We start from the raw sequence: 13,798 nt of genomic DNA, 5'->3' as shown, positions 1-13,798 counted from the left end.
AATCCCAGCACTTTGGGAGGCTGAGGCGGGTGGATCACAAGGTCAGGAGATGGAGACCATCCTGGCTAACACAGTGAAACCCATCTCTACTAAAAATACAAAAAATTAGCCGGGCGTGGTGGTAGGCACTTGTAGTCCCAGCTACTCGGGAGACTGAAGCAGGAGAATGGTGTGAGCCCCTGAGGTGGAGCTTATAGTGAGCCGAGATCACGCCACCGCACTCCAGCCTAGGTGACATAGCGAGACTCCGTCTCAAAAAGTCTGAAAGAGCAGAAATTGACAACCTAATGTCACACCTTAAGGAATTAGAGAAACAAGAATAACTGAATTCAAACCTAGCAGAAGAAAAGAAATAACCAAGATCAGAGAAGAACTAAATGAAACTGAAATAAAAAAATTAAACAAAAAGCTGGTTCTTTGAAAAGATAAACAAAATTGGTAGATCATTAGCGAGATTAACAAGAGAGATCTAAATAAGCTTAATTAGAAATGAAACTGGAGGCATTACAACTGATATCACAGAGGTACAAAAGATTATTCAAGACTACTGTGAACGCCTTTATGTGCACAAACTAAAAAAACCTAGAGGAAATGGATAAGTTCCTGGAAGTATACAAGCCTCTTAGATTAAATCAGGAAGAAACAGAAGGCTGGGTGTGGTGGCTCACGCCTGTAATAACAGCACTTTGAGAGGCCGAGGTGGGTGGATCCCTTGAGACTAGGAGTTCGAGACCAGCCTGGGCAACATGGTGAAACCCCGCCTCTAAAATATATATATATATAAATTAGCCAGGCATGGTGGCACATGCCTGTAGTCCCAGCTACTTGGGAGGCTGAGGCAGGAGGATCATTTGAGCCTGGGATGTGGAGGTTGCAGTGAGCCTAGTTTGCACCATTGCACTCCAGCTTAGGTGACAAAGCAAGGCCCTATCTCAAAAAACAAAAACAAGAAAACCCTGAACAGACCAATAATGAGCAGTGAGACCGAATAACTAATTTACAAAAAATGACTATCCTAAGTGAAATAACTTAGCAATTTAATTTTTTAAAAATTTATTTGTAACAACATAAAAAGCCCAGGACCAGATGGATTCACAGCTGAATTCTACCAGACATTCAAGGAATAATTGGTACCAATCCTACTGAAACTGTTCCAAAAGATTGAGAAAGAGGGAGTCTTCCCTAAATCATTATATAAAGCCAGTATCACCCTAATACCAAAACCAGGAAAGGATATAACACAAAAAGAAAACTACAGACCAATTTCTAATGAACATAGGCATGAAAATCCTCAACAAAATGCTAGCCAACCAAATCCAACGGCACATCAAAAAGATAATACATCCTGATCAAGTGGGTTTTATCCCAGGGATACAAGAGTGGCTTAACATATACAAGTTAATAAATGTGATAACATCATATAAACAGAATTTAAAACAAAAACAATATGATCATCTCAATGGATGCAGAAAAAGCTTTTGATAATATCCAGCATCCCTTACTGATAAAACCCTCAATAAACTAGGCATAGAAGGGACTTACCTCAAAAAAATAAAAGCCATATGTGACAAACCCACAGCCAACATCATACTGAATGGTGACAAGTTGTAAACATTTCCCCCGAGAACTGGAACAAGACAAGGATGCCCACTTTCACCACTTCTATTCAACATAGTATGGGAATTCCTAGCCAGAGCAATCAGGCAAGAGAAAGAAATAAAGGGCATCCAAATTGGAAAACAGGAGGTCAAACTACTGCTGTTCACCAATGATATGATTTTATAATTAGAAAACCCTCAAGACTCACCCACAAGACTCTTAAATTTGATAAATGAATTCAGTAAACTCTCAGGTAACAAAATTAATATACACAAATCAGCACTGCTATATATCAACAACAACTGAGCTGAGAATCAAGAATTCAATTCCCTTTACAATAGCAGAAAAACAAAACAAAAACAAAACCTTAACCAAGGAGGTAAAAGACTTCTCTAAGGAAAACTACCAAACACTGCTGAAAGAAATCATAGATGACACAAACAAATGGAAACACATCTTATGCTTATGGATGGGAAGAAGCAATATTGTAAAAATGACCATACTGCCAAAGCAATCTACAGATTCAATGCAATTCTCATCAAAATACCATCATTTTTCACACAGAAAATAGTCCTAAAATTCATATGGAACAAAAAGAACCCAAATAGCCAAAGTAATTCTAAGCAAAAAGAACAAATCTGGAGGCATCACACGACTGGACTTCCAATTATACAACAAGGTTATAGTTAACAAAACAGCATGGTACTGGTATAAAAATAGGCACTTAGACCAATGAAAGAGAAGAAAGAACCCGGAAATAAAGCCAAATACTTAAACAGCCAACTGATCTTCAACAAAACATATATAAATTGGGAAAACAACACCCTATTCAATAAATGGGAAAACTGGCAAGCCACATGTAGAACAAAACAGGATTGCCATCTCTCACCATGTATAATAACCAATTCAAGATGGATCAAAGACTTAAATCTTAGCCCTGAAACCATAAAAATTCTAGAAAATAACATTAGAAAAAGTATTCTGGACATTAGCCTATGCAAAGAATTCATGACCAAGACCCCAAAAGCAAATGCAACAAAAATAAATGGGACCCAGTCAAACTAAAAATCATCTGCACAGCAAAGGAAATAATTGGCAGAGTAAAGAGACAATGCACAGCATGGGAGAAAACAGTCGCAAAGTATGTATCTGACAAAGGATTAGTATCCAGAATTTACAAGGAACTCAAATCAGAAAAAAAAAAATCCCATCAAAAATTGGGTGAAGGATATGAATAGACATTTTTCAAGAGAAGATACACAAATGACTAACATGAAAAAGTGCTCAACATCACTAATGATCAGGGAAATGCAAATCAAAGCCACAATGAGATATCACCTTACTCCTGCAAGAATGGCCATAATTAAAAAGTCAAAAAACTAGATGTTGGTGTGGATGTGGCGAAAAGGAAACACTTTCCCACTGCCAGTGGGAATGTAATTTAGTACAACCTCTATGGAAAACAGGGTGGTGATTCCTTAAATAACTAAAAGTAAATCTGCCATTAACTCCAACAATCCCACTACAGGGTATCCAAAGGAAAAGAAGTCATGAAAAAGACACATGCACACACATGTTTATAGCAGCACAATTCACAATTACAAAGATCACAGAATCAACGTAAGTGCCCATTGACTAGTGAATAGATAAAATGTGGTATGAATAACCAAGGAATACTACTTAGACATGAAAAGAAATGAAATAATGTCTTTCACAGCAAGTCAGATGATGCTGGAGGCCATTATTCTAAGTGAAGTAATTTGGGAATGGAAAACCAAATACTGTATGTTCTCATTTATGAGTGACAGGTAAGCTCTGAGGATGCAACGATATGCAGAGTGATATAATGGACTTTGGGGACTTGAGGGGGAGGGTGGGAGGAAGATGAGGGATAAAAGGCTACATATTGAGTGCAGTGTACATTGCTCAGGTGATAGGTTCAGTGAAATCTCAGAATTCACCACTATAGAATTCATCCATGTAGCCAAAAACCACTTGTAGCCCAAACCAAAAGCTATTGAAATTAAAATAATAAATAAAAAGAGAAACTATTATAAGCCCACAACACACAGAATCAGGGAGTCACTGAGTTTCTGTAAGAATGTTCAGCTAATTTTTTTTTTAAATGACAACTTAATGTCCCCAAAGCAATCTAAACAGTTTAGGCATCATTGTAAACCGCTTTGTGAAAGAATATATTATAAACACAAAATTTACTTTCCTTAAAGATAAAGTCTACTGGAAAATTAAATCTTCAGGGTATTATTGAAGATTTTCATATTCTTAAAAATTTAATTCTGAAGAAGGAAATATAATCAGGTGAAGCAATTATATCTGTTTATGAAAAGCGTGGCAGACTTACCTCCATTGTAGAACCATCTTATGCAGATTGCCTTTTAATTACTTAGCTGTTGCTATATATCTTAATCCTAGGATGTTCTAATAATGTTGACGATCTCAATGGTGTATGGAGAAGGTTCATGTTCAACATACAAATTTGGGACGTGAGTCAGGCTTGGTTCAAACACATTGAGGTTTTTTTTTCACACATACTTTCTTTTGGTAAGTAATCCTTTGCAATGTGTCAATATCATGAGATCATTATTGATGGAATTAAACAGAAACAGCTCAAATTGATATAGTTAATTGCACCCTACATAGAACTAGATAGGAAGCAATTAAATGGCAATAGCAGTGGCATACTTCCAATAAATCGAGAATGGGGTTACAGAAGTATCCTGGCATCTTGGAGGCACATAATGAGGAACCCAAAGGAGCATCTTGATTCTTTTTTTCAGTTGCCACAAAGGATGATCACTGGGTTAGAAAGAACAGAGTTGGCTGTGAAAAAAGGCTATTGACAATCAGTTTAGGATGGTGATACTGGGAGCTGCAGTATCACCCCATCCTGCATTGCATAGTGAATTTTGAAGGGAAGCAAAGTCTTCCATTAACATCAAATAATTGCAGAAATACCTGCTAAGAATTAGCAGTATGTTCCATGAAGTGAGAAGTAAATATCCTAGCATGGAACAAATGGAACAAAGTCCAGAGTGGGACATAGCAAGGAAGATGGGAACCATTAGACAAACTGTTAAAAAGATTAACTGTTGCTTGCCATACCAAGGAACAAAGGAAGAGATAGTCAAACTGGTTAAAGATTATTATAAATTTATTACTGAGTAAAATGTAGAAAGTGGAATCAGAATGTCCTAGAATAATGAATTGGAGCAAGGAGCCAAAGAGAGGATAGATTAAATATACATGTTCTCTATGACCCTGCAATTCCATGTCTAGGTATTTATCCAAGAGAAAAAGATGTCCAAAAAACCTTTAGCATAAATATTCATGTCAGCTTTATTTGTAACATTCCCAAATTAAGCTGGGAAGGAGCACACAGGAACTTTCTGGGGTAATGGAAATTTTCTATATCTTGATTGGGTTAGTGATTACATGGTTGTATACATTTGTCAAAATTCGTTGAACTTTGCATTTAAACTCCATGAATTTTATTGTAAATTATACCTCAGTAAAGCCAAAACAAAACAAAACAAAACAAAACAAAACAAAACAAAATAAAACAAAACAAAAACAGATGGAAGAGATTGGGGAGGTGGATGCATACCTTCAAATTCTGGCACAGAACAAGTAGAAAAATCTTCTTGCCTTCCAAAATAGCAAGTGAACAGCAACATCTCCAGGTTCAAAGCCAATAACCCAAACTACTTTATAGTTTGAATATATAACTATGTACAAGTAGACCATGCAAAGTAAATCGAGTCTCAGACTACAACTGAACTATTCAAAATATCCTTATTTATTTGGACACAAAGTTATAAAAACTTGGACATGTAGAACAAATAACTCTCTTTTAAAATCTGACACACTTAAGAGAAATTTGCTGTCCTGATGGTACACAATTTCCAAATATTTTAGTGGGTGTGATAGAATAATGTCCCCTGATGCTACACAATTTCCAAATATTTTAGTGGGTGTGATAGAATAATGGCCCCTAAAATATCAGATCCTGATGTCTAGAAGCTGTAAATGTTACTTTATAAGGAAAAAGGGTCTTTGCATATGTGACTAAGGCTCTTCAGATGAATATATTATCCTGGATTATTCAGGTGGGTTCCAAATGCTTTCACAAGTGTTCTCATAAGAGAGGAAAAAAGGAGATTAGAGAGACACAGAAGAGGAGGAAGCAATGTGACCATCCAGGTAGAGATTATGGTGATGGAAAGGAAGGGAAAAAGGAATGAAGAAGAGCAGTACTTTATTTTTCATTACTTAAATAAACATCTATGTATAGACCTGTCATGTCTGCCAGGTGGAAATTTCATTTTTAGTTTATGAGTTGTTCAATTCCATGAGGTTGTGCTGCAGTTTGAGGGGGCTTGCATTGTGCTAGGGTATTGGTGAGAAGCCCATCTGTTTCTTGGTCATTGGAACACCCAAGCCAGTGCTGAAAACCCTTGTCTCTGGTTCACGTAGCCTCCCCCAACCAGAAGACCACTGCTTAATTGCTATGTTGGGAACCTCATGGTTCTTCCACTTCTGGCTCCTACTTTTGAAGTTAACTCCATGCAGACCACCTTCATTCTTTTGGTCTAAAATCCAGGGGAACATCATTCTGGCATTGGGTGGGGGCAGCATGGGGAAGCCCCACAACCTTCTGCCTGTTATTCTCAAATATTTAATTTATGCCCCAACCTTCTTTTTCCTTCAACTTTTAAGTTCCAGGGTACATGTGCAGGATGTGCAGGTTTGTTACATATGTAAATGTGTGCCATGGTGGTTTGCTGCACCTATTAACCCATCACCTGGGTATTAAGCCCAGCATTCATTAGCTATTCTTCCTGATGCTCTTCCTCCCTGTGAGCTCACCCCAGCCACCGTGACAGCCCCCAGTGTGTGGTGTTCCCCACTGAGCGTCCATTCTCATTGGTCAATTCCTTTTTAAAGTTCTCTCTAAATGCTTGAAATTTTGGAGCCCCAGAAGCCAGATTTAGCCACACACTGTTTACCCTTTCTGTCACTGCTAGCTTCATAAAATTCTAGGGGTGAACAACTTTCCAGCAATTATTGTATATGAGTACCTGGGCCTGGCGGACCCTGCTTAAGGATTGGAGTGAAAATTCTGATATTCAGAGTGGGTACATCCTGTGGAATGGTTTCCTTCAGGAATTCCAGTTTTTTTCTGTCTCAAAACATATGTAAACACGTTCAGTTCTAGTTACAATTATTAACTGACCCAAATAGTAATCTTCTGTTTAAATATCTATTTATCTGTAAAATCTGTTAAACTGCTGTTAAAAACACCCCACAAACATTATGCAAGTTTGAATATGGACTGTATTTGATGATATTATGGAAGTTTTGTTAATTTTGTAAGATATGACAGTGGTATCATGGTTCATAGGAGAATTTCCTTATTTTAGAAAGATGCGTGTTGAAATGTTATGGGTGACATGGTGTGAAGTCTGCTACTTGCCTTCAAATGGGTCAGTAAAACTGTGTGTATTTGTGTTGTGTGGTATGTATGGTGCATGTGTATGTGTGTTGTGTGGTATGCATGGGGTGTGTATGTGTGTGTGGTGTGGTATGTATGTGTGTGTGTGTGTCCCCCTTGCCCCCTCTTTACCCTTTTCTACCTCAAACACAGCAGACTCCTATAAAGATAGGGATGAGGGAGAGGAAGACAGGCAAATCACATGTGAAAAAAATACGAAAAAAATTGTTAAATTTAAGTAAAGGGTTATGGATGGTCACTGTAATATTGTAATATTGATTCAACTTCTCTAGAAAACCTCAACTTCTCCTAAAGTCTCACTTTCTTTTTCAGTAAACTAATAATAGAAAAAAGGATTATCAAAATTTATGGTGTTCTTGTTAGATAAAGCAAGCTAATAATATATGTAAAAACACTTAGCATGTGTTAGAAAATGCTCAATATTCATCACATTAGCTGTTTCATTATCATTATTGTTGAACCCTCAGACCCCTTGTGGGTCATGAGATTTTGGGGAATGATCTGGGTTGCTCTGGGGCCACTAAGCTCTGAAACAGGAAATTTCAAAGTCTCAAGTTTTGAGAATTTTTTGAAAGCTTTGATTGCATAGAGGTAGGCTATTCCTCAGCTTTATTTGAAATCAGAGCAGCTGTGGGTCTCCTAAAGACTTTCCAGATACTGTGTTAGTAAGAAGTTGGAAATATGAAAGTTCTGTGATCCTTCTGTGGCTTGTTCCTCTTGGGACGCATGCAAGGAATCTTTTTCTAGAGAGGCCCCAGGTTATAAGGAGCCAATGCTGTGGATTCTGTGCCTTCCTATAACAAATGTGTATTTTTTCAGTTGAGAGTTTGAAATACATAACATGTAGGAAAAGGAATGCTTTTTCTTCCTGTTAATGACTACCTAGTCTGGGTATTGTTCATTTATTCATTCATTTATTTAATCATTTATCCATCCCTGTAATATTTATTGAGCACCTATTATGTGAAGACATGTCTAGATACTATTTTTTTAAATTTTGCTTCATCTGCCCCAGGCTTTTTTTCCTTAACGTACAGTAAGAGATGCCTGGAGAGAAATGAAATGTCAAGTGTATTTTAATCCCTTAGAAGTACTGAAATAACCTATTGAGTATTCTGCTGATTACCTGGGTGACAAAATTGTACGCCAAAACCCCACAACACACAATTTACCCACATGACAAACCTGCACATGTATCCCTTGAATCTAAAATAAAAGTTGGAAAGAAGAAAAGAAAACATTTAATTTCCACTCTCCTAACTTCAATTAATGTAAGTTGGACCTGTTACTACAAAAATAGTACTATATCCAAAAGATCAATAAGTTCTAGTCAACATTTTTCTTAATTCAGTCAATTTAATATAGATAAAAATTATAGTGCAAATGAAACGATGTGAATAATTCCTTATAGTAGAGACTCTCAAATCTGGATGCTCATTAGAATCAGCTAAATATTTTTAAATGTTTCTCATTTTTTTTAAAGCCCTTCAGAATCTACTGACCCAGAATCTCTAAAGTCTCAGGACTCTGTTGTTTTAACGGTTTCTGGATGATTTCTGATAAAACTGGTACGTAGATTGGCATTTAATAAATACTTCTTCAGAGTACACTGTAATAAGATATGTATTACAACACGTTTTGAAATGGAAATGGAAAGGTTTTGTTTTTCTGTGTCAATCTGAAAACTTAATCCTGAAATAAAGAGGTCGACTTAAAAAAAAAAACTGGAATAAATTTAAGAACCCTCCCACCCTCAAAATGAGTAGACCCTTAGTTCTATACTCATCAACACAAGCACCCAAGCAGGTCGTCCTGATCTGGTGAGTAGGTTCTAGAAACCCAACAACAGTCTCTTAAAATTGTATTAAACATTTTGCTAAGGAAGACTTTTCATCTCATTTCTTTGCAGTATTGGGGCCGCACTGTGTATACTGCATCAGAGCCTTACACAGAAAGCAGGTGTTGTAATGTGGTTTTCTTGTGCTGACTCTGCTGTTGATGAGACACACCTGGGGTGTTTTTCGCAGCCTTGGATCATGCAATTCATTGTTCTTGCTTTTCAAATCATCTTGAGGACCTAGAGACTCGCAGGACTTTTGGAGGGTATCTGACGTTTTTAGTTACAATTTATTTTTAAGTAAATATTTGAAAAAACTTCTTAAATGTTCCAAATATTAAGAATGAACCTATACTGATAATGTAAATAAAGCACGTTTTCCACTGAGAGGATATTAGAATATTTTAAACTATATTTCCTTTGTGAAAAGTGTGCCTTAGAGACAAAGTAGAGAGATGTATCAGAAAGATAATTCTTGATATTTGAATGGCATGATTAAATATATCTTGGAATTTAAAAGTTTGTATGCCAAAAGAACAATATTTTGGATTTGAAGCATGGTGAATGAAATAAATTCTGCCTTCCTTCCTTTTTTCTACCCCAATGACCAATAATTCTAACTACTTAAGTAGCACGCTACTCAGCAAGTAATATATGCTTAATAAGTATATACTGAATATAATAAAGACCAACCTAAGATGAAAGTTAAAGAAAGACTTAACCAATTGCCTGAGAATTCAGTTGCTATTTTGGTGAAATTTTTGTTTTACATAGGTAGTGGAATAGCCATAATTCAATGAAAAGATGAGGGGTATATATCCTGAAAAGAAGGAAAAGAAGATTTAGAAAAAAAGGTAGAAAAACCAAGAGTACTTTAGATTTATAGTTTTTGTTATCTTTTTTTAAAATTTCTGCTGTATGTTATTTAGTCTAATATGGTGCAAGACTAGATAGTACAATTACAATGGTTTAAAAAGACAACTGTGATTCTTTGACACTCCTCCCATTGAGAGGCAGGGTCAATATTCCCTTCCCTTTAAATCTGGGCTTGCCCTAGTGATTTTTTTTCTTCAACTTTCATTTTAAATTCAGGGGTACATGTGCAGGATATGTAGGTTTGTTACATAGGCAAACATGTGCCATGGTGGTTTGCTCCACAGATCATCCCATCACCTCGGTATTAAGCCCTATTTTTTCTGATGCTCTCCCTCCCCTCCCCGCTCTGAAAGACCCCAGTGTGTGGTGTTCTTCCCATATGTCCATGGGTTCTCGTCATTGAACTCCCACACATGAATTAGAACATGAAGTATTTGCTTTTCTGTTCCTGCATTAGTTTGCTGAGGATAATGGCTTGCAACTCCATCCATGTCCCTACAAAGGACATAATTTCATTCTTTTTTATGGCTGCATAGTATTCTGTGGTGTATATGTACCACATTTTCTTTATCTCGTCTATCATTAATGGGCATTTAGTTGATTTCATGTCTTTGTTATTGTGAATAGTGCTGCGATGAACATACACATGCATGTATATTTATAATAGAATATTTCTATTTTGGGGAGTATATACCCAGTAATGGGATTGCTGGTTTGAATAGTATTTCTGCCTCTAGGTCTTTGAGGAATTGCCACACTGTCTTCCACAATGGTTAAACTAAGTTACACTCCCACCAATGATGTAAAAGCGTTCCTTTTTCTTCACAACCTCACCAGCATCCTTTGTTTTTTGACTTTTTAGTAATAGCCATTCTGACTGTCATAAAATGGTATCTCATTGTGGTTTTGATTTGCACTTCTCTAATGATCAGTGACATTGAGCTGTTTTTCATATGTTTGTTGGTTGCATGTGTCTTATTTTGAGAAGTATCTATTCATGTCCTTTGCCCACATTTTAATGGGGTTTTTTTCTTTCTTGTAAATTTGTTTAACTTCCTTGCAGACTCTGGATATTAGACTTTTGTCAGATGGATAGATTTCAAAAAATGTTCTCATTCTGCAGGTTGTCTGTTCACTCTAATGATAGAGTTTCTGCTCTGTAGAAACTCTTTAATTAGATCCCATTTGTAAATTTTTGCTTTTGTTACAATTGGTTTTGGCATTTTTGTCATGAAATCTTTGCTCATGCCTATGTCCTGAATGGTATGGCCTAGATTTTCTTCTAGGATTTATAAGTTTTGGGTTTTACATTTAAGCCTTTAATACATCTTGAGTTGATTTTTTTTTTTTTTTTTTGAGATGGAGTCTCACTCTGTTGCCTAGACTGGAGAGCAATGGCATGATCTTGGCTCACTGCAATGTCTGCCTCCTGGGTTCAAGTGATTCTCCTGCCTCAGCCTCCTGAGTAGTTGGGACTACAGGAGTGCACTACCATGCCTGGCTAATTTTTGTATTTTTAGTAGAGATGGGGTTTCACCATGTTGGCCAGGTTGGTCTTGAATTCCTGACCTCAGGTGATCTGCCTGCCTTGGCCTCCCAAAGTGCTGGGATTACAGGTGTGAGCCACTGCACCTGGCCCTTGAGTTGATTTTTGTATATGGTGTGAGGGAGGGGTCCACTGTCAATTTTCTGCATATTGCTAGTCAGCTCTCCCCCAGGTTTTTCTAAGATCAGATGGTTGTATGCATGTGGTCTTATTTCTGAGTTCTCTATTCTGTTCCATTGATCTATGCATCTGTTCTTGTACCAGTACCATGCTGTTTTGGTTACTGTAGCCTTGTAGTATGGTTTGAAGTTGGGTAGCATGGTGCCTCCAGCTTTGTTCTTTTTGCTGAGGATTGCCTTGGCTCTTCAGTCTCATTTTTGGTTGCATATGAATTTTTTTTTGTTTTTGAGACTGAGTCTCACTCTGTCACCCTGGGTGAAGTGCAGTGGTGTGATCTTGACTCACTGTAAGCTCTGCCTCCTGGGTTCATGCCATTCTCCTGCCTCAGCCTCCCGAGTAGCTGGAACTACAGGTGCCCGCCACCATGCCTGGCTAATTTTTTTGTATTTTTTTAGTAGAGATGGGGTTTCACCGTGTTAGCCAGCATGGTCTTGATCTCTTGACCTCATGATCCACCTGCCTCGGCCTCCCAAAGTGCTGGGATTATAGGCATGAGCCACTGCACGGGGCCTCCATATGAATTTTAAAATAGTTTTTTTCTAACTCTGTGAAGAATGTCAATGGTTGTTTACTGGGAATGACATTGATTCTATACATTATTTTGGGTAGTATGGCCATTCTGACAATATTGATTCTTCCCGTCCATGAGCATGGAATGTTTCTCCATTTGTGTGTGTGTGTGTGTGTGTGTGTGTGTGTGTGTGTGTGTGTTCTTCTCCAACTTCTTTGAGCAGTGGTTTGTAGTTCTTTTTGAAGAGGTCCTTTACTTCCCTTGTTAGTGTTTGGACAAACGGAGGCAAGATGGCGCAGTTCCGGGTTCTTCACCGTCAACTTTCCCGCACCCGGGAAAGACAGGGGTCCACTTCGCAGGCGCAACCCAACCTCCGACAGAGAAGAACCGGAACCCGCCTAGCCACGCCTACTGCCCCGCCCCCGACCCGCCTATGTCCCGCCCACTGCCCTCCCACTCCCGGGCCCAGGACATAAAAGCCGCTCCCGGTGAGCACACGGTGCGAACTTCCTCGGCCCCTCCTCATACGCGGGACCCAGGAACCCCGTCGGAGAACGCCGGTGCGAACTTCCTTGGCCCCTCCTCGTATGTGGGACCCAGGAACCTCGCCGAGAACGCAGGTGCGAACTTCCTTGGCCCCTGCTCCTGTACGGACCTAGGAACCTCGACCGAGAACGCCGGAGCGACTTCGTCGGCCTCCACCGCCAGAGACCAGTGAACCTCGCTCCCTCCCTCACATTGGCTTGTAAATAAAGTTTTTTTGCCTTGCCTACTTGCCTTTCCCTGGCATTTGCTCTGGGGGTCGCATTAAAGCAAATCAGCTGGTGCCGAAACCCGGGAGGAGACCTCTCCTCAGGGCCCCCCAAGGTCCGAGGAGCCTCCTCCTTTCACGCCCCAGACGGACCAGGACCTGGACATCGCTTTCCCCACCTCCAAGTCTCCTAGGGATGAGTACCTTTTGCCTCTCTCTCATATTCCTTGGCCAGAAGTCCTGCACAGGCCCAAGGCTTTTTTTTTCCAGTCACCAGGTGACCCAGGGAAGTTCCCAAAGGCAGAGACGTCTGCCCAAAGGAACTCCATTCCGTTCCGTGGGAGACCCATCCAGGACGGAGACGTCTGCCTGGAGGTAATCTCCATTCCGTTCCGTGGGAGACCCGTCCAGGACAGAGACGTCCGCCTGGAGGTAATCTCCATTCTGGCTCCAGGAGCCTCTCACCGGTCTCTGGTGGCTCCAAAGGACGCTTTGTAGCCAGGTAGAGTTCGGTTTCCATTTCCGCCTATTGGCGAGAGGAAGGCAATGGGAAACCCCCAATCCAAAATACCTAGAGACTCCCCTTTAGGGTGTCTTCTAAAAATCCTCAAAACTTTGCAATTAGCACAAGATCTCAGGCGAAAGCGACTGGTGTTCCTCTGCACTGTGGTGTGGCCACGATATAAATTAGACAATCAGTTTCAATGGCCGCCTGAGGGCACTCTAGACTGTAACATTTTAACCGACCTCAGTAGTTTTTGTCAACGCTTAGGCAAGTGGTCCGAAATTAATTATATACAAGGATTTTGGGCCTTGCGTTCTTGTCCGGACCTGTGTGGCCGGTGTTCCTTGGCTCAAGTCATGTTGGCTAGGGACGCAGGCCTAACAAAGTCCGAAAAAGAGGAGTCATCTTTCCTGTCTGAGTTGCCCGAAGACCTTACTTCCCCTCCCTCCCTTCCACTCCC

Source organism: Rhinopithecus bieti, unplaced genomic scaffold (assembly GCF_001698545.2).
Source record: "Rhinopithecus bieti isolate Rb0 unplaced genomic scaffold, ASM169854v2 scaffold_33336, whole genome shotgun sequence".
In the NCBI taxonomy this organism is placed as follows: domain Eukaryota; kingdom Metazoa; phylum Chordata; class Mammalia; order Primates; family Cercopithecidae; genus Rhinopithecus; species Rhinopithecus bieti.
This window is presented reverse-complemented; position numbering follows the sequence as displayed.